Source organism: Panthera tigris, chromosome F3, assembly GCF_018350195.1.
Source record: "Panthera tigris isolate Pti1 chromosome F3, P.tigris_Pti1_mat1.1, whole genome shotgun sequence".
Classification (NCBI taxonomy): domain Eukaryota; kingdom Metazoa; phylum Chordata; class Mammalia; order Carnivora; family Felidae; genus Panthera; species Panthera tigris.
In genome coordinates this window covers 49,190,371-49,210,303 of record NC_056678.1, presented here as the reverse complement: position 1 = coordinate 49,210,303, position 19,933 = coordinate 49,190,371, and the positions used below count along the sequence as shown (strand labels likewise).

At 36.4% G+C, this 19,933-nt stretch overlaps 1 long non-coding RNA gene across 1 annotated transcript in view; it reads right to left on the bottom strand.

Annotated features, from left to right (window-relative positions):
* Positions 1-564: 564 nt before the first annotated feature.
* LOC122235780 overlaps positions 565-19,933 on the bottom strand; it is a 42,263-nt gene continuing 22,894 nt past the window's right edge. Inside the window, exon 2 of the long non-coding RNA XR_006213818.1 lies at positions 565-830. This is a non-coding gene — a long non-coding RNA (uncharacterized LOC122235780). The remainder of the gene's footprint in view (positions 831-19,933) is intronic.

Sequence of the window (19,933 nt, the reverse complement as noted above, 5' to 3'; positions counted from 1 at the left end):
AGAAAGTTTCCTGTATGTATTTCTGAGCAAGATAACATTATTACTTGGTTTTTATAAAATACCTCCATGTAGAGCATGTCGTTTTACTTTTTGTAATTTGTGAATGTTTGATGCTCATGAAAAATGTCAGATTGACATCCCTAGATACCAGAGTCCTCAATTTGTGATTTATATAAGCCTTGGGGAAGCACAGCCTTCTCAATGATCCTAGCCAACATAGTTACAACAGAGCAGTTTAAGCAATAACTGGATGGCTCGGGGCTTGGCCTCTTTGCTGAATCTGTCAGCCAATGTACCAATTAACTCAAATACAATTTTTATGATGTGTACCAATTTCATTGGAAAAGTGAATACATGGCTGTAGGTTTTACAGTTGCCTCAAGAAACAAAGAGCCTAAACTAATTGCAAAAGCTGTCACTATTGTCATTGAGCCACTGAGTTGAAAAGTTTACTGAGCAATCTCTCACAGTTTGCTTTGTACCTACAGTCATGCTTTTACCTAAATTATATTATTTGCCTTGGAGGCAAACACAAAACAAGGAGAAATTAATTAAATAATCATATAAAGGCAGAATGTATTTTATTTACATGGTCATAAATTTCATTGTATATATTGAAAAATCTCATTCTTCTCAATTATAATGCTTACCAAATCTATTGCTAAAACTTCTTATCAAGGAACATTTGGCCTTCATAAAAATGTTGTTTTTAAAATGTGTAAACATATTCTATATAAGATCTGTTTCTGTGACTTGCTGATGATTCCTAAAAAGACGAAATGTGTGGATGACTTCTCTCTTGATTATGAAAATCAGACAATCTTGTGGATCTGTGAAATTAAAATAAAAATGAGACACTTCTAAGGAAACAGAAGAGTTTGATCTGAGGTTAATATTGGGTAGAAGGGAGGAGGGTCTGTGGACAGTTAAGAGTTAAGGAGAGTCTGGTTCCTTGTGGAGAGTTTAGGCTGAGGGAAAATGTACTTGTTCCTTTTTTTACTTCCATAATGCCATGGGTGGGTTATTGCTTTAAAAATGGCCACTGGAGTCAGAATAGCAACAGTGTCAACCCAGATCTGACTGGAATCAGAGACTATACTGTCTAGAATAAGAATTAATAAAATATGCCTAGAGAGACAAGACAGAAACTTTTTCCACCCCATCACCTCACAGGTTGGGCTAGAAGATCATAATTTGGGAATTAGAAACTTCTGGAAAAGAACAATACCCAAGCATGAAGCGTGGAGAATGTCCTGAAGGATAAGGTCACCTGCAAGATTAGGCTGAATGTTCAACTATACAGGTCTCCTTGCCCTGGAGCATATTTTTAAACCCCCTCCCTTAAATTCCAAGGACAGATGCTAAAACCAGACTTTTAGCCTTTCTTCCCTCCCTAACTATCTAAGGTAGCTGAAAGAGAGCTTATGGGGGTGGAGGGAATAATAAGAAATCTAAGGAACCAAAATGCATACAAAAATAAGACTACAAATTGAATGATTTATACTACACAAAACAGAATTAATGTAACTGTGAAATAAAAATAATAAATAGGTCTAAAATACCCCAGGGGCGCCTGGGTGGCTCATTTGGTTGAGTGTCTGACTTCGGCTTAGGTCATGATCTCGCAGTCTGTGAGTTCCAGCCCCATGTTGGGTTCTGTGCTGACAGCTCGGAGCCTGGAGCCTGCTTCGGATTCTGTGTCTCCCTCTCTCTCTCTGCCCCTCCCCTGCTCATGTTCTGTCTGTCTCTCTGTCAAAAATAAATAAACATTAAAAAAAATAATAATAAAAAAATAAAATACCCCAAAGCATTAAGTAAAAATAACAATAATATTAAGCAAAAACAACTAGAAACATCTATGGAATAGACAGTATTTAAATTTTAAAAAAATGGTAGCTTGGAAGAAAGGCAGAATGTATACAGCAGAAAATCATCTTAAGAAACTCTTTTAAAGAAGATAAAATGATGGGGCGCCTGGGTGGCTCAGTCAGTTAAGTGTCTGACTTCAGCTCAGGTCATGATCTCGTGGTTTGTGAGTTCCAGCCCACGTTAGGGCTCTGTACTGACAGCTCAGAGCCTGCTTCGGATTCTGTGTCTCCCTCTCTCTTTGCTTTTCCCCCACTCATGTTCTGTCTCTCTCTCTCTCTCTCAAAAATAAACAAACATTAAAAAAAATTTAAAGAAGATAAAAATGAATAAAAGTTTGGCAGTTCATGGCACTGTAAATAAAAATTAAGATATGTGGAGTCTAGTAATAGGCATATCAACATCCTTATATCTGAAGTTCTGGGCACAAAAAATGTAGACAGGGGAGAAAAATACTGAAAAGATAATGACTAAGAACATAGACTAACAACAACCTAATCTCAAGACCAACTTAAATTAAAAATTTTTGATAATGAGGGGCGCCTGGGTGGCTCAGTCGGTTAAGCGGCCGACTTCAGCTCGGGTCATGATCTCGCAGTCCGTGAGTTCAAGCCCTGCGTCGGGCACTGTGCTGACAGCTCAGAGCCTGGAGCCTGTTTCAGATTCTGTGTCTCCCTCTCTCTGACCCTCCCCCGTTCATGCTCTGTCTCTCCCTGTCTCAAAAATAAATAAACGTTAAAAAAAAATTAAAAAAAAATTTTTTTTTGATAATGAAATATAAAAAGAAAATTCTAAAGCTTCCTAAGAAAGATAGTATATTCTACAAAGAAACTAATGAAATTGACACTGAACTCCAACACTGGATGGGAAGTTTTTAAAGTGCTACTGGCAAAGTCCAAAGCTAGAATTTAAACTTAGCCAAATTACCATTTCAGTGGAAGGGTAAGGGGTGCCTGGGTGGCTCAGGTCATGATTCTCAGATCATGGGGCCTAGCCCTGCATTGGACTCCACACTCAGCCTGGAGCCTGCTTGAGATTCTCTCTCTCTCTCTCTCTCTCTCTCTCTCTCTCTCTCTGCCCCACCCCTACTTGGCTGCTCTCTCTCCCTCTCAATAAATAAATAAATAAATAAATAAATAAATAAATAAATAAGATGTTTTCTAGTGCTTCTCTATCTATAGATCTTCTTGCTTAGTAATTATATGTGAATATTGACTACCATGTTGGTAAGAGCAGTCCTAGATACTTCCATTCCACACAAAGACCATCTTCAGATTTATTCTTCCAGGAACTACTCTGGCAAGAAAATAAATCAAGGAGGATTCTATGAGATATACTACAAGTGTAAGTAAATTAATAGTTTAGGGTAGCTTATTGTTATTTAGAAAAGTAAAACAAAACCAACAAACGAAACATACATCTATTACAATCAGAACTAAATTACAAATAATGTCAACATATTTGGATAAAGAAAGAAGTGAATAAGATATAAGGAGATGAGCACCCTATATTCAAGGAAAAAAGATTTGTGAGCTTAACAAATTGAAACAGAAAAGGATGAAATATGTATGTATATAAATGTAAAATGTGTAACTTTTAAAATAGCATAAAATGTTGATCCATCTAATGGAAGCCAAGAAAAAGCCAGGAAGCCAGGAAGAAAAGAAAAGAAAGAACTGTGATAAATAGAAAATAGAAATTTCAAAAATAAGTTCTAATTTAACAATATTTTCTCATGAATTAAAAACACAGATTCTTAGATCCATGATAAAAGGCAAATCAGCAATGTTTTGCCCTAGAAGAGATATATTAAAAACTATATATGTATAGTTTTTAATGTTTATTTTTGAGAGAGAGAGAGAGAGCACAAGCAGGGGAGGGGCAAAAAGAGAGGGAGACAGAATCTGAAACAGGCTCCAGGTTCCAAGCTGTCAGTGCAGGGCCTGATACGGGGTCCGAACCCAGAAACCATGAGATCATGACATGAGCAGAAGATAGACGCTTAACCGACTGAGCCACCCAGGCATCCCAAAAAACTATATTATATTTAAAAATGAATAAAAATATGAGAAAATAAAGCTTCAAATAGAAGGGAATTCATGTGTAAAACAAAGAAAAAGAGAGATGACATCAAGTAGATAAAAGAAACAAAACAGATCTAATAAACAAAGGAATGTCAAAATATATAAAACAGCTGAAAGAATTATAGGAAAAATATCTCAAAATACCTTACGATATTCTTATATTTATTTGAAAAATGTATCAAACTAGCAGGAAAAATAACTGAAGTTATAAAAATTTGAACATAAGTATTAACTTTGAAATATATGCATATGTATATATGTGTATATACATACATATACTTTACATTTCAAAAAATACATATTCACACTTAGCATGTGAAAAACAAAACTGTGCACATAATATACAAAAGCAAATCTCAATAAATTTGATAGAATCAACAACTTAGAAATGATGTTTGTTGATGACAATGAAATAAAACTTTAAATTACTAAATATGAGTAAACCATAAAATCATATAAAAATTATGTAAAGATAAAGTATAAACATATTTGTATGTGTATGTGCATATACTCTTACTAAATATGTTTTATTTTTTATAAATAAAGTTATAAAGATCAGTTAAAAATACTTAGAAAAAAAGAAAATGAAAACACTACATTTCAAAAGTGTAAGGAGTAGCTGATAAAGTAGAACTAAAAAGGAAATAAATAATTTTATGTATATTTAAACAGAAACAAGATGAATTCTAAAAAAAATACCTGATTTTAAAAGTTAGCAAAAGATCAAGAGAGCAAACCCAAGGGAAACGGAAAAAATAATAACCGTAAAACTAGAGGTCAGTAACATAAACAATAACAACCAGAAGAAAAATCAATAAAGAAGATAAACAAAATTAAAAAACAGCAACAACTGTGTTTTAAGGAAGAACAATAATTTTGCCAAATCTCTGCAAAGAGGGATAAAATAAATGAGAACATGCAAATACAATTCTGAATGTAAAAAAGAAATAATTGCAAACACAACAGAAGATTAAGAGCTTAATAAAAGAACATAGTGAACAAATATACACCAATGAATTTGGAAACTCATGGAACTTAAGAGAAAACAAATAGCCTTTTATCGTCTTATATTTTCTATCTTTTCATTTACTTCCAGGGACTTTTCGTTTACCTCATAGTGCATAATTTTAAGATTGGCTTTAAAGTCTTTATCTGATCATTTCAACATCTGGGACATCTTGCTGCTGACATCTTTTTATTGTCTTTTTTTTTTTAGAATAAAACATTTTTCTGATTTGTTTGATGTTGAGTAATTTTTATTTTCATCTTGTGAAAATATAATATATATACTCTGGGTTATGTTGTAAAGCTGCTGCAAAATATTTCAGTCTTTGTTTGAGGAGACAGTCAATCCTGTTAGTCTTACACAGTAGTTCTGTGTTGCTTTTTATTGGAGTTGATTGTAATCTGAGTTCAGTTCTTCAAGACTTTGCTGAGCTTGTTTGAGTCTGACCCATGCATGTATAGATCAGAGGTTAGTCTGGAACTTGTAAGGGTTCATGCACAAAATTAAGGATTCTCCTTCTCTGGTTCACTACCTCTGTATCCTCTCTTCATTTTCCAACCTGTATAGGCTCCCTTTCCTGTTTCCTTTGGCCCAGAGTATATTATGATTTCTGTCAGCATTTTACCACTGGCATGGTATAGCTTCTGGACTGGGATATACTTATGGAGCATGACCTTAAGAAAAATAAAACATTTTTTTTTTTACTCTCCTCCATAATCCACCTGCTTTTGTTCACGTTTTCAAGCTCTCGGGTATTTGTTTCTGTGTTTTGCAGAGTTGGTAGTTGTAATCAGTGGGAGAGACAGACTGAAGCCATCACCATAGGAGACTCTCCTTTGGGTTTTATATTCATATTTCTGAATACTAGGTAACTAAAGAGTATACTGCTTTAATTCCCACCCCTTTTAAGATCTTGGAGATATTCACTGCATTTTGATTTTAAGCAGTGTGCCTTTATGGAGAAATTACCATCTGCTAATAAGCACAGGAAGATAGGGTTGAAAGATGCAGCACCCAATCTCAAGAACTTTGAAAATCAAGAATAAAGACAGTTTAGTCTTTAAAAAAAATAAGTATGATAAGGATAACAATAGAGACATGTACAGGATTCTATGAGAATTCAGAAAAAGAGCTGTTAACATAGCCTGTTAACTCTTCCTAGAAGAGGATATTTCTGAACTGAACCTTGAAGATGTGTAGTAATCACCTAAGTGAAGAAGTGAGGGATAGGGGAAGAAGTCCTAGGCATGAACAAACAAATCAAAAAATAACATATTGACTGGTATAGGGAGGCTGGTGAAAACTTTAGTGAAATCACATAAATCAGTATTAATACCACAGCAGGTATGCCAAGGTATTGATGGAGAGATTAGTAAGATTGTATAAATGCTAGGGGAGAGACTTGCTCTTTATGACATTGTAGAAACAAGTGGAAAGGCATGCTATGGGGAAAACTAAATGGCCTGGTAGGCTATGGTGGTGAACCCGATGGGGCTAGAGGGAAATATTCCCTGAATTAAGGCAAAGAAGGTAGAAATGGAAAGAAGTGAATGGAGTAGATTCAGGGAGATTATGGAACTGATGTGAGAGGGCTTGGTAGTGGACTGGATGCTCCAAGTATGGGAGAAGTCCCAGGATATTTCCAATTCTTGCTTGTTTTATAAGGAAAGTGGTTCCATCAAGGATCAATTTAAGAATTATGGGTTGAATCTTGAAAAAAGAGACTGTTTGGTTTAGATTATGTTGCAATTTGAGATGCCCATAATTTTCTCAAGTGAAGACACCAAATCGGCACTTAGATGAATGCAACTGGAATACTATCTATCTATCTATCTATCTATCTATCTATCTATCTATCTATCTATATGTTAGAGCTGCATGTAAATCTTTGTCATAGCATTATAGATGTTAGAGATAGAAGGGACGTTGGACATTTAGTTGATTTCTGTTATTTTTCAGAGAAAATTCTCCAAATAGAGAGTTAAAGTGATTTGTTCAGTTGGTAATTTCAGGCAAACTAGGAATCAAATACGGGTATGTTGTATTTATATCACACATATTAATACCATGCTGCCCTGCACTACTGTTCTATCTTTGTGGGGTAATACTGTTCTAGAAATTAAAAATCACACGCTCAGATGCAGGTACATGAGTGACAGCTTGATTTTATTTCATAGAATTTCAAAAGAGTAGATTTCATTCCTGCTCACAATTTATGTCTAAATTTCCAATGACAAAAGCAATGGACAGAACAAAATGGGAAAACTAGTGGAAATGAAGAAATAGAGTTTGAGTTTGACTGAACTTGAATAATTTGAAAAATAAGTACTTGAACTAGCTAACAATGGAGGGTGTATATATATATATATATATATATATATATATATATATATAGTGTCTAGAAGACAATCTGGCACAATAATAAGCTCCCACTCAAGCAATTGTAGCGTTATTAGTTTGAAAACACAGCCACTGAGGTTATTCCTACAGTGTTCATTAAATTGTGAAAGACTATTCTGAAACTAATGGTCTAGAAGAGCTAAAGCACTGAGCAATCCAAGGGAGACAAGAACTACTGAGGTGTGTAGTTATCACCTGAGGATAACTTTCTTGTTCAACAAGTTTCTTCTTGCAAATGAAACAAAATATAACCACTCATGAATTCACTCTTTGCTCCAAAAGCATGTGTATAATACTTGATATAGTTGGAATTTTCCTACAACTATTAGAAAACCAGCTTCTGGATCCAAACCAGATATATTTTTGCTGTCATAGCCAAGGTAATGTAGAAAACTTCAAGATTAGGGGATTCATTCTCACTTGTCGATGGAATTGACTCTGTCTTTGTCCTCCAACCTTTGACTAATATAAATGCCATGACTATTCAAGAGGATCTTGAATAGTTTATTCAAGCAGTTTATTATAGCAACTGTGAGATGGAGGGAAGTGGTTAAGTCAAACCTCCTTTTATTATGATTTCAATAGATCTACATTAAACCTATAGTGATCAAAACCAAAGATCTGTGAAAAGCAGTAGTGAAGCATAAAAGTGTAGCTAAACCATCGGAGTCACTCTGTTCCATACTTGGAGGCCTGTCCCGTGAAGCTCTGCTCCACTGCCAGGCTTGGCTAACTGACAGACTAGCCTGGAATGTTTCTATAATTGTGATATATTAAGGAAAGTCTGTGCTCATTTAAAAACAATAAGAACAATAATGAAAACAAAAACAGAAACAAAACAATGACAGGCCCCAATCTGGTAATTACCAGGTTCCGATAACGCGAGTGTGAATTTGTTTTCTTAAGTTCTATGAACAAGTAGGAGTTTGGATTAGATGGCTTTGAAGGATTCACTTCCACTGTAAGAATCTGTGATGCTGTGGTTTGTTTAGTGATACATAAAGATTCCTCTCTGGCCCTTCAGAAAACCCTTATCCCCAAGATACTGTTAAAATCTCTTGATCTAGTTAAGCAGAAATATTTTATCTTTCCAGACCTTATAAACATGTACTTAACAAAGTATATAGTTTCTTTACACTGACTGAGAATATGAAAAAAAAATGAAACTCTGGCTGACAAACTCACTTTGAGGAGATCTTTGAGGATTGTTATTTCTTTATGATCATGACTCTTAAACTCCTTTTTATTCCTTTAGCAGCTAAGACCATGTTTGGCACGTGTGATCCGTATCGAAACATATTATCACATATTAATCACAGTACTGAATTACAAGCAACACCAACCCTAGCTGATTTTAACAAGAATGAAAAGTATTGATTACATTTTAAGTCAGAGAATGTCTGGGAGAGCTGGAAAGTCAGGACACCAAGAAAGGGAAGCAATGCAGCCAGAACCTCAGCCAACATCATGTCAAACAGTGTCAGTCCTGGGTTGGCACTGCTTCCTGCTGCCATCACTGTGCACACTGGCACTTGAAGCTGGTGTCACTGTCACTGTTGGCACTAACCCCAGGATTCCTGTCATTGCTAGTCTTGCAACACATGGAAATGGACGTTGCTGCCTCTCCAGTTACTGCCAAAAGAAATTCTCTGTATTCATTTGAGTCCATTTCTTCGGGTTCAAAATCTCAAGAGACACATCTCATCAGCCACCCTTAGGTCTTGTGCATATGCCTCAGCTCCCAGGCAAATGTATGGCGTTCCTCTTAAACACACAAATGAAAGACTTTCTCAGAAGTAGACAGCCAAAAGAATTACAAATGTCTATAATAAAGGGGCCGAAGAAATAGCTGCTAAAATGAACAGATGAATAAAAAAGTGAACATAGTCACCTTGCATAAAAAATGCACTTCAAATAGACAACGATTTATACTGCAATGGAGAGATCAAAGAAGCCTGTCATAAATAGTAAATTTTATTTTTTTAATAAGATATCCACAATGAGCATCTTACTGTGCAATGTAAAAAATAACAAGAATGGTTAGTAGAATACTAAGGAGAAGAAAAGAGAAGAGAGACAAGGGTATTAAGTATTAAGTATTAGTATTAAGAAAAGTACATTGTATCCATGCCCTGCTCTGGTCTATATGCTTCAGAAATTTTAGACCAAGTTGAGAAACAAAACCGCAATCAGTAGCTGGGTTACTGATAAAGCCAGGTTAGGAGATGCCACTTGGAGCTGGAGTCAAAATGGATCTAATAATTCCCTGCAATATCTATGTTCTGGTGAAAGAGAAAGAAGAGAGAGAACTGAACACCTCACATCAAGGTCATTTGTGTGATTAGTCAACTAACTCACTTTACTTCTAAAGAGAAGAGTAAGAAGTAGGGCAAGAAATTCGGGTTATTTAAGGAAACATAGCATAGAATCAAGAGAAATTCTTAAAGGGTTTACCATATATTATTCTTAAACTTCATTTCGTAAAACTTCAGACTTCACTATTAACCCTAAGGACTAACCAGGGTATAACCATTTCACCTGTTAGTTGAATTGTTTTCCCCCAAAATTCATATGATGAAATCCTAACCCCCAATACCTCAGAACATGACACTATTTGCAAATAGGGTCATTGCAGATATGGTTAGTTAAGGTGACATAAACTGAAGTACATTGGGCCCCTAATCTAATATGACAACTGTCCTTATAAAAAGGGGAAATTGGAACACAGAAGCACACACAAGGAGAACGCCATGTGGAGAAAAAGGCAGAAATGTGAAATGATTCTTCTGCACAACAAGAAATGCAAAGATTGCTAGCAAACAACCAGAAGCTAGGGGGAAGACGTGGGACAGATTTTTCCTCACTACCCTCAAAAGGAACCAGTCCTGACAAAACCTCGGTCTCAGGCTTGTGGCTTCCAGAACTGAGAGATAAAAAATTTCTGTTATTAAGCCACTCAGTCTGCAGACCTAGCAAATTCCTACACAGTTCTAGGGAGATCGACAGAAGTCAGGACAGTCACGTTTCCTGTTTGCCAAAAACACTGCCCATTTATAACCACAGATCCTTTGAGGCTTCTATTTAGTCTAAATTGTCCTTCCTTCTACTTCCTTATTTCTCCCACTCTTCAGAGCCAACTTCCTTCAAAGAAGTATACACTTGCTGTTTCTACTCTCATTATATTCCCACTCCTCAAACGAGAGCAATCTAACTTGTTACTCTTACTCACCAGTTCACCGAAATTGCCTCCTTGAAAGTCATGAATGACTCCTAGTTTAAGATTTGTTACATGATGTTCAGAACTGTTTAAATCATTCCCTTCTCCAGCCTTATTGATTTTTTTAAATCTCTACTGACTATTATGACATACTCTTCAGCTATTTTGTTTAGCTCTTAGCGATTAAAGACCATTCTCATTTTTCTTTTCTTCTCCTTCTGTGAACTCACCTGTAAATGATCTTATGGACACTACCTCTATATTGATTACATTAGAATCGATATCTTTAACTGTGACATCTCTCATGAGCTCAACTATGTCTTTTCAAAGTTTTGGTGGACATCTCCACCTGATTATCCATATATTATATTGTGTATATACATATATATGTATGTGTGTGTGTATGTATATATATATATATGTATACACACGCACATATATATATGCGTTTGTATATGTGTGTGTGTATACATATATATACGTATATATATATATATATATATGTATACACACGCACACACACACACATATATCTTTTAAGACTGAACTTACCATGTTTGTTGCTCCCATCACCTGCTCCTCCACAAGCTCCTCCATAGGTAATTTTTTTCAAAACCCACTCAAAAACCTAGGTGTCATTCTAGATTCTTCCTTCTCTATCCCATCCCAATTCAGTAAGGCATCAGGACTGATAGAGGATTTTTCCTTACAAATAAAATTTCAAATAGCACAAAACACTTGAAACTCTCTTGTTATCAAATGCATGATGCATTCTTTAGCATATATAGCAATATTTGACAGTCTCCTAAGTACCCCAAGCTGTAATGAACATATTCTTCAATAGACTCAATTTGAGCAAGCTTTTTTGTTTACCTCAAGGTCAAGTATGTGTGCTTTCTGTGTGTTCCTTTAATGTATGTTCCATTGCTGATGGTACTAAATTTTAAACTCCTTGTTCAGTTGTCTATATATTCCCTGCATGGTGAGTTCCTCAGGAGCTAAGAGTCTTAATTCTATGGCCTAAAAACCAAGATAGTAATTGTAAGGTTGATTGACTACATTTGTTGAATAATTGGAAGATACCAGACTGTTTGGAAGCACTTGTTACTTTCAGTGATATCATAACTGGAGAGAGAGAGAAAGAGAAATTTTACTGTGACTGAACTTTAATGATTTCCTCTGAATGTCAGAATTCCCCAAATAGTAAAATATCACTGACATAAAGTAAAAGTATACTATTTATCCTCGGGGTTTCTTTGAGATATTAAGTAGCAATGACCTGAATTGTAGCACATCCCCATCCTGTAAAGAACCATATTTCAGGTTTCTCTTTCTCCACTTGTGTACATGACCAGAAACAAGGCAAGTTAAGTCCCCAAAAGGAAATCTATCTGTTGTGTATGCAGTTGACCCTTGAACAATGTGGGGGTTAGGGGTACCAACCTCTCATGCAGTCAAAAATTGGCACATAACTTTTGACTCCTCCAAAAACTTTACTAATAGCCTACCATTGACTGAAAGTTTTACCAATAACATAAACAGTTGATTAATACATATTTTGAATGTTATATATATTATATACTATATTCTTACAATAAAGTAAACAAGAGAAAATAACATTATATATATTATTTATTTGTTTATCATATATATATATATATATATTTTTTTTTTTTTTTGTAAAGGGAGAGACAGTGTGTGAGTAGGACAGGAGAGGGAAAGAGACAGAGAGAGAGGCAGAGAGAGAGAGAATAATAGCAGTCTCCACACTCAATACAGAGCCCAATGCAGGGCTCCATCCACAACCCTGGGATCATGACCTGAGCTGAAATCAAGAGTCAGATGCTCAACTAACTGAACCACCCAGGCACTCCAAAAAGAAAATATTAAGAAAATCATAGATTGGGGCGCCTGGGTGGCTCAGTCGGTTGAGTGACCTACTTCGGCTCAGGTCATGATCTCACAGTTTGTGAGTTTGAGTCCCACGTCGGGCTCTGTGCTGACGGCTCGGAGCCTGGAGCCTGCTTGGGACTCTGTGTCTTCCTCTCTCTCTGCCCCTCCCCCACTCGTGCTCTGTCTCTCTCTGTCTCAGAAATAAATAAACATTAAAAAAAGAAAGAAAGAAAATCATAGGGAAGAGAAAATATGTTTATAGTACCATACTATAAAAAATCCACACATAAATGAGTCCACAATTCAAACTCTTGTTCAAGGGTCAACTGTGGTAGAAAATGATGATGAAGGGGCACCTGGGTTACTCAGAACTGAGCATCTGACTTCAGTTCAGGTCACGATGAGCCCCACGTCAGGCTCTGTGCTAATGGCTCAGAGTCTGGAGCCTGCTTCGGATTCTGTGTCTCCCTGTCTCTCTGGCCCTCCCCCACTCACACTCTGTCTGTCCCTCTCTCAAAATAAATAAACATTAAAAAAAGAAAATGATGATGGATTGGCAAGAGACAAACAGAAATCTACCACATTCCTTTCTTCCGATTCATTTTACAAATTTAGCTTTTACAAATGATTCTATTTCAACAAATATTTCTACAACTATAATTAAAAATTACCAGACTAGACAAATGTAAATGATGAATGCAATACATAGATGACAAAATTTAGAATGCTGGTGAAGTCCGCATGACTTTGGAGAGAAAGCTGATATGACCAGAATAAAGAATTAATCTTCAAGGGGTGCCCGGGTGGCTCAGCAGGTTAAGCATCTGACTCTTGATTTTGACTGTTGATTTTGGCTCATCATCTCTCAATTCATGAGTTCAAACCCCACATTGGGCTCTGCACTGAAAGCATGAAGCCTTCTTGGGATTTTCTGTCTCCCTCTCTGCCTCTCCCCTGCTCTCTCTGTATCTCTCTCTCAAAATAAATAAATAGACTTAAAAAAATTAATCTTCAAAATCCAATATAAAGAAATAATATTTATCCCTTTGACAGTAAATATTTTAGAAAGTAGTGAAATGAAACTTCTAAAACTAAAGTAACAAGAAAAGTCACGAAGTGCAAAACATTAGATTAAAAATGGTTCCAGTTCTGGATCTGGTTCCTTCTGGTCGATATTTAGAAAACAGAGTTGTGAAATTCCCACTCTACTTTTTAATGATCTACCTTCCTGGGGCACCTTGATGGCTCAGTTGGTTGGGCATCCAACTCTTGATTTTGGCTCAGGTTGTGATCCCACGGTCCTGGGATCGGTCCTGCCTCAGGCTGTGTGATGAGCATGGAGGCTGCTTAAAATTCTCTCTTTCTCCCTCACCCCTCTCCCATTTGCATATTCTCTCCCTCTAAATAAATAAAAAAAGAATATACCTTCCTAAAAACCTACTTCTAGTTGTCCTGAAGTAGGAGATCCTAGATGATCCTTGTCTTTGTCTCAAAAAGATCAAAAGAAACATTAAAGGCCAGAGATATTTTTGTGAGTAAGCACTAGAGTAGCAAACCCAGATACTTTCAAGGAAAGTAACAAAAATGAAAAAGTAGTCTCATTTGGTGAAAGTATCTGTACTTTGGCGTAAAGTAACAGCCATTGGTGATCTCTGAAAAGGACTGGTCCAGTGATGCCAGGTTTTCTGAAATTATTTTCCAAAAGAAACAATAAAAATATATTCATAATTTTTAACGTTATTTATTTTTGAGAGAAAGAGACACAGCATGAGCGGGGGAGGGGCAGAGAGAGAGGGAGACACAGAATCTGAAGCAGGCTCCAGGCTCTGAGCCATCAGCACAGAGCCCGACGTGGGGCTTAAACCCACAAACCGTGAGGTCGTGACCTGAGCAGAAGTTGGTCATTTAACCAACTGAGCCACCAGGCACCCCCCAAAAATATTTTTAATCTAAAATCTTCAATATTTAAGTATTGATTTATTATTTTATTACATTGTGAAGGCAAAAAAATCCCAAGTCTGCAGTCTTGACTTAAGACAGCCAATTTGCCACCTCCGGTTTACAAAAGTCCTTGCTACTCTCCTTGATAACAAGAGAAACATTTTGTGTTGTAATTTTTAAGTAGGGATTTTAATTCACTAAATAGCTTAGCTTTTCACATTGTATTGTTTTGTACTGTCTGGTTGTCCCTCATGCGTGGGCCACTTGTCTCCAACAGCTGCCTCCTTCAGGGTAGAGATAAGCTTATGCTTCTTTGTTTTCTCTCTCAGAAATAATGCACAGTAGGTATACAGTAACTCCTTGTTAGTGGGATAAAATAAAGGTCCTGGGCTCTTTAGCTTGGCTCTTCTAAGCCCTTTGAACACATAACACAAATAACAAAAATGTTTCATAGAATGTCCTGCCAGATCCATGGCTTGGTCTATCATTTTACCCTTAAATCAAAAACAAAAACAGCAAACAGATACCTTGCTAGCCCCATTTTTTGTGTTTCACATTAAAAGGTCTGCACAGTATTAAATGCAGGTTTAAGCTTTTGATTAAATTAAATTCCATTTATCCATTCAACAGATATTTATTGAATTCCTGTTAAGTGTTCTGCAGACTTCTAGGTGCTGCAGATGAAGCAGCTAATAAAGCAAAGTTCCTGCCTTTATGCCCAGTAAATATTTGCAAGAGGTTTTGCAAATAATATGCTGATAATAAGATCTGGTTTTTTTTTCTGGTCTTTATTTTAATATTAGAAAATACTTGATGTTAAAGATATAATTTTTTGATTTATGATCTATTCTTAAGTGAACACAAGAAGTCCAGTTAGAAACTTTGAAGTAATTATACTCAATAATTAAACAATCAAGAAAAATCCATTCTATTTTGTTTAAATGATTCAAAGGGAATTGAAAGTAATGGTCTATCTGGCAGAGTTGTGTGTAATTATTTTCCATTAATATTTGCAGTAGACCAGAACTCAGGCTTGGAAATATACAGTGCTATGGGGGATATTACGAAAAAGACTAGAAACTAAGTAGGCTTGTATAATGTTGTACTAAGTAGCATTTTATTGTTGTTATATAAGAAAATAACATATTGCTATTGCCATTAGTGCAGCTAGCATGGAGATTCAGACCTTCAGGAATAAACCCTGATGGGGTGATCTCTGACTGATGTTAACATTTTCCTCTTAGCAACACATACTTGCAAACAAAACAGCATATATTTGCTATGACCTTGGGGAAACATCAGTTTCCTAAAGATAAATTGACCAACATATAAAAGGCATGTAATTCCAAACTAATCAAACATAAAACAACTTAAATAACTGGCATTCAGGAAATGAGCACAATAAAAAGGAGTGCAGAATCATGTCCTTATCTTGAATTCCTTTTACAAAAGTTGCAAATGTTAAAAGGATGGCTACTGCTTACACAAGTACTTCAGTATTTTTGCTCAAGCTGTTCAGAGCCTCCAGACCTCCCAGGCACATAGAAAGTTCTGTCATTGCTTCTGATTCTGCCCTTCCTTGTTTGCCTCTGGGTGAGTGTGGGGAAAGAAGTAACCCATGAGGTCTACACTAGAGCCAGCGTTTCCTGGCAAGCCTGATAAATGAACAGCAATTAGTAGAGTTACTTGCAAGTCAAGATCAAGCAGCAATGATGACTTTTTCGTCTCTGCTTCAGTCCCTACCTCTCCCTACTGTATTTCATGCCCTGTCACAATCCTCTTACTCCTTCAAGTGCCTTCCTACTTTCCAGATCATCAAATAGCACCTCTGCAAGCATGGTAGTAGGTAATCAAAATTAGCGAATGGACTTTTATGATTTTTTGTTAATATTTATAAATTTACCCAAAGGCATAGATGGTCTTGAGTCTGTACATGTTAAGATTGTTCTTGAAAAAGAAAGTGCACAGTATGGGAAATAAATTTGTTTAGGATATGACTTTTTGCTCTTTAATCTCCAAAATTACAATGAAGAATAATGCATATGTTGAGAAATTTGGTGATTACTTCTTGTCTCTGGCAATTAACACTCATTTCAAGGAATAATTTACTCCTCACACTCACAGAACAGATTATGAATTTAACATGGTATAATCTGGAGACTGTAAAACAGGAATCAATGGAATTAGGTCCTGTTTAAGCATTCTGTATTTAGAATAGTCAAAAGACTAAAAAAAGAAGTCCTATTTGGATTTCTTTTTGGATTTTCACTTTGGATTAGGAAAAGCCTAGGAAATCACCTAATAAGCTTGCTTAAATTCTGTGAAAACTAATTGTGAAAGGCTCATTATTGTTGCACTGTTCATAATTGTATTACAATCAGCTTTATTCATCAAAAAGTTCTATGCAAAATATGTCTCTTTGCAAATCCACCATTGGTTAAAGTTCTGCCTTTTAGAGTCACAAGAAGATGCAGGTTATGTCTCCATATATGGCTAGATTCACATATATTCCACATAGGTAATATTTAGTAAAATATAGGGTGCAAAAGGAATGGAAAATTAATACATATGGACCTTAAGTTTGGAAGTACTGCAGGAAAAATTTTAGTCCCGCAATAAATATTCATTAAGCTGTGCACTACACTGGTGGGCACTGGAAAAGGTTGTTAAAATAAATTGTGTGAAAAATATAGCTTCTGAATTCATATATATGGCTAAAATGCATAAAATTCTTTCAAATTTCACTTTGTTTTTATGAACAGTGTCTACCATTTATATTTCTTTGTATTTTACAATTGTATGATTGAGCTCAATAACCTTCTCAACCTAAAACCACATCTCCAGCTACTCCCATGCATGCACTATTTGCTCCAGGTGGCCTGAGCTACTCAGCCTTTTCCTAAACATCATTTTGGTTTTATTCATCTATGTCTGATTCCTTTCTTCCAATAGTTCCTCCTATCTCTTTGAAAGATCTATTGAAATTCTACTCACATAATCTTTATGAAGCCTTTCCTTGACTATAGTCAGAGAAGAAGTCTCATGGCAAAGTACACCATTATTAAGAACAACTATTCTGGGGGTGCCTGCGTGGCTCAGTTGGTTGAGCGTCCGACTTAGGCTCAGGTCAGGATCTTGTGGTCCGTGAGTTCGAGCCCCGCGTCAGGCTCTGGGCTGATGGCTCAGAGCCTGGAGCCTGCTTCTGATTCTGTGTCTCCCTCTCTCTCTGCCCCTCCCCTGTTCATGCTCTGTCTCTCTCTGTCTCGAAAATAAATAAATGTTAAAAAATATATATTAAAAAAAAGAAAAAAAAGAACAACTATTCTGCTTTTTAATAAACATGTATATGTGTGCATATTTATATACGCATGTGTGTAATTTCCATATAGCATCATAGATTCCCCCCCCCAATGCTATTTTCAAATAAGTGTTATCTTCTTATGGATAAACACATCAATTGGTTGTGTGTGGGCTATGCCTGGAGAAATGGATGCTTCTCAATCTACATGTCCTCATAAAGAAGCTCTGCGTGCGGTCTACAGACCAATTGCTTAAAAAGGATAGTCGAGAGGGAAAAGGTCAGAATATGTTTCATAACAGATGAGATTGTAGTGGAGAACTGTGGACAGATACACTTTAGAATGATAGTATCCACAAATTTCTAATCTCTGATTAACACGGTAGAAATAGATTGGAAATTTTCAGTCATTGATCAAGATTGGAAGAGTTACAAAAACACTAAAAACTTTGTAACTTTTGCACATATATCTTTAAAAAAAAGTTTTTACCTTTTTTTTTTTCTAGTTAAGCAAGGTATACTTCACAGCAGCAAGCCATCTGTGATGTGCAGCTCCCACTGTCCTGTCATCCATTCCTTTTGCTCCTGCTAATGTCCGTCAAAAAATGTTCTATAAATGAAGAATTTTTATTAAACTTGATCAGTGGAAAATTCCACTCTGGTCTTAGCCCTGATGACTCTCTCAGAACCTCACTTATTGGTTACTTGGGCCACCTTGCAGAATATGCAAGTCTCAGTAAGATGAGCCCACGTAGAACAGTTTAGCTGTAGCCATTGGCCTGGGTTGCATCTGAGAAATCCCAAGCTGGCCATATAGAGAGAGAGGGGAAGACTATAGCCCTGGAGAAATGGCTCGCCTTGTTAATAAAACCTGTTCTATACCATCTGATTTGATGCCAAAGCTCAGAGCTTCCCAATATCATATGAGCTATACCTATCTAATTGCAACACGTCTTGTTGGAAGGTGGGAAATGTAATCTATTTTGCTTTTAAACACTTAACGAAGATTGAAAAAGAAAAAGATGAAATTGAATAGGTGTAGGGGTTTTGAGGGATTTGAGAGCACATGTTTTCACATGACCACAAGAGGCAGTTATCACACAGCAAGGTTTGTTGGGGGGTGCTTGGACATGGTTGTGTCCAAGAAAGAGAAGTGAAGTCTCTCATGGCATAAAACTATCCAGACGCTTACAGTGAGGAGCGATGATCTCGAAGGGTAGGAGAGCAAGGGAACTCCCATGGGAAAGAAAGATCACAGAGGAGGCTAATGAGTGTAGGTGATGTCATTCAGCAGCATGCTGCGGAGACTCTGGGTCAGAAAGCCCCAGAAGGGTAGCAACAGCAATGTGGGGTCTTTATGGCCTGGGAATGAGGTCTTTATGGCCTGGGAATAACTTCTCTATTGCTAGCAGATGGGGGAGGTGAGGTTTTGCAGGGTATGCAAAGCAGGCATGCTCTAAATGGCTAAAAATCTGCTTGTTTCAGCTATTTTTAAGTAACTGGATATGTAAAAATTTGAGTTTGGCACTGGCAGGCTGAATCTTCCAGAAATAAACAACATAGGTGCTAATACGCAGAGGCCATCTTTGGCTTATTTATATAACAATAGGATCGCACTTCATAGGGAAAAGGATTGCACTTCATCTCTGGAGACCATTTTAACAGGACATGAGACTCTGGAATGTATGTTCTAGCATAAAACAAGAATGAAGGACAGGAGTTTAATGGGATCTGAGAAGCCAGCCTGAGTCTTAGCAGTGGAAAGGCCTTAAACGGTCCCAGTAAAGGTATACAGTACCCACCAAGGGCCAGTACCCTCTACTGAAAGTAAATTCCATTATGCTTTCCAAAGCCTTTCCCTGTTTCTTCCTTCAATCTCACAGGTACAGTTCTTTTCCAAAAAACACAAATAGAGTTCTTATCAGTTCAAAGCTAGAATTTCTTTTGTCTTCTTCAAAGTGGTTTAAACATTTCTGTAGATATTAACCATTATAACCAGTTCATACTTGATTTTATGCAAAATTATATGTGTAAGAATTATATCCTACCTAAAACAAAGAACAATATTTTGTTCTTTAGATATTTAGAGTATTACCTCTATGTATTTAAAGTAGATTATGTGTCGGGCTGTCTTATGCCACACCTTGGCAACAAATCTTGGGGTGAAAGACACAGTTCTTGGCCTCATAGAGCTTGTGTTAAAGAGTCATCCAGGGCTAAGGTATGTA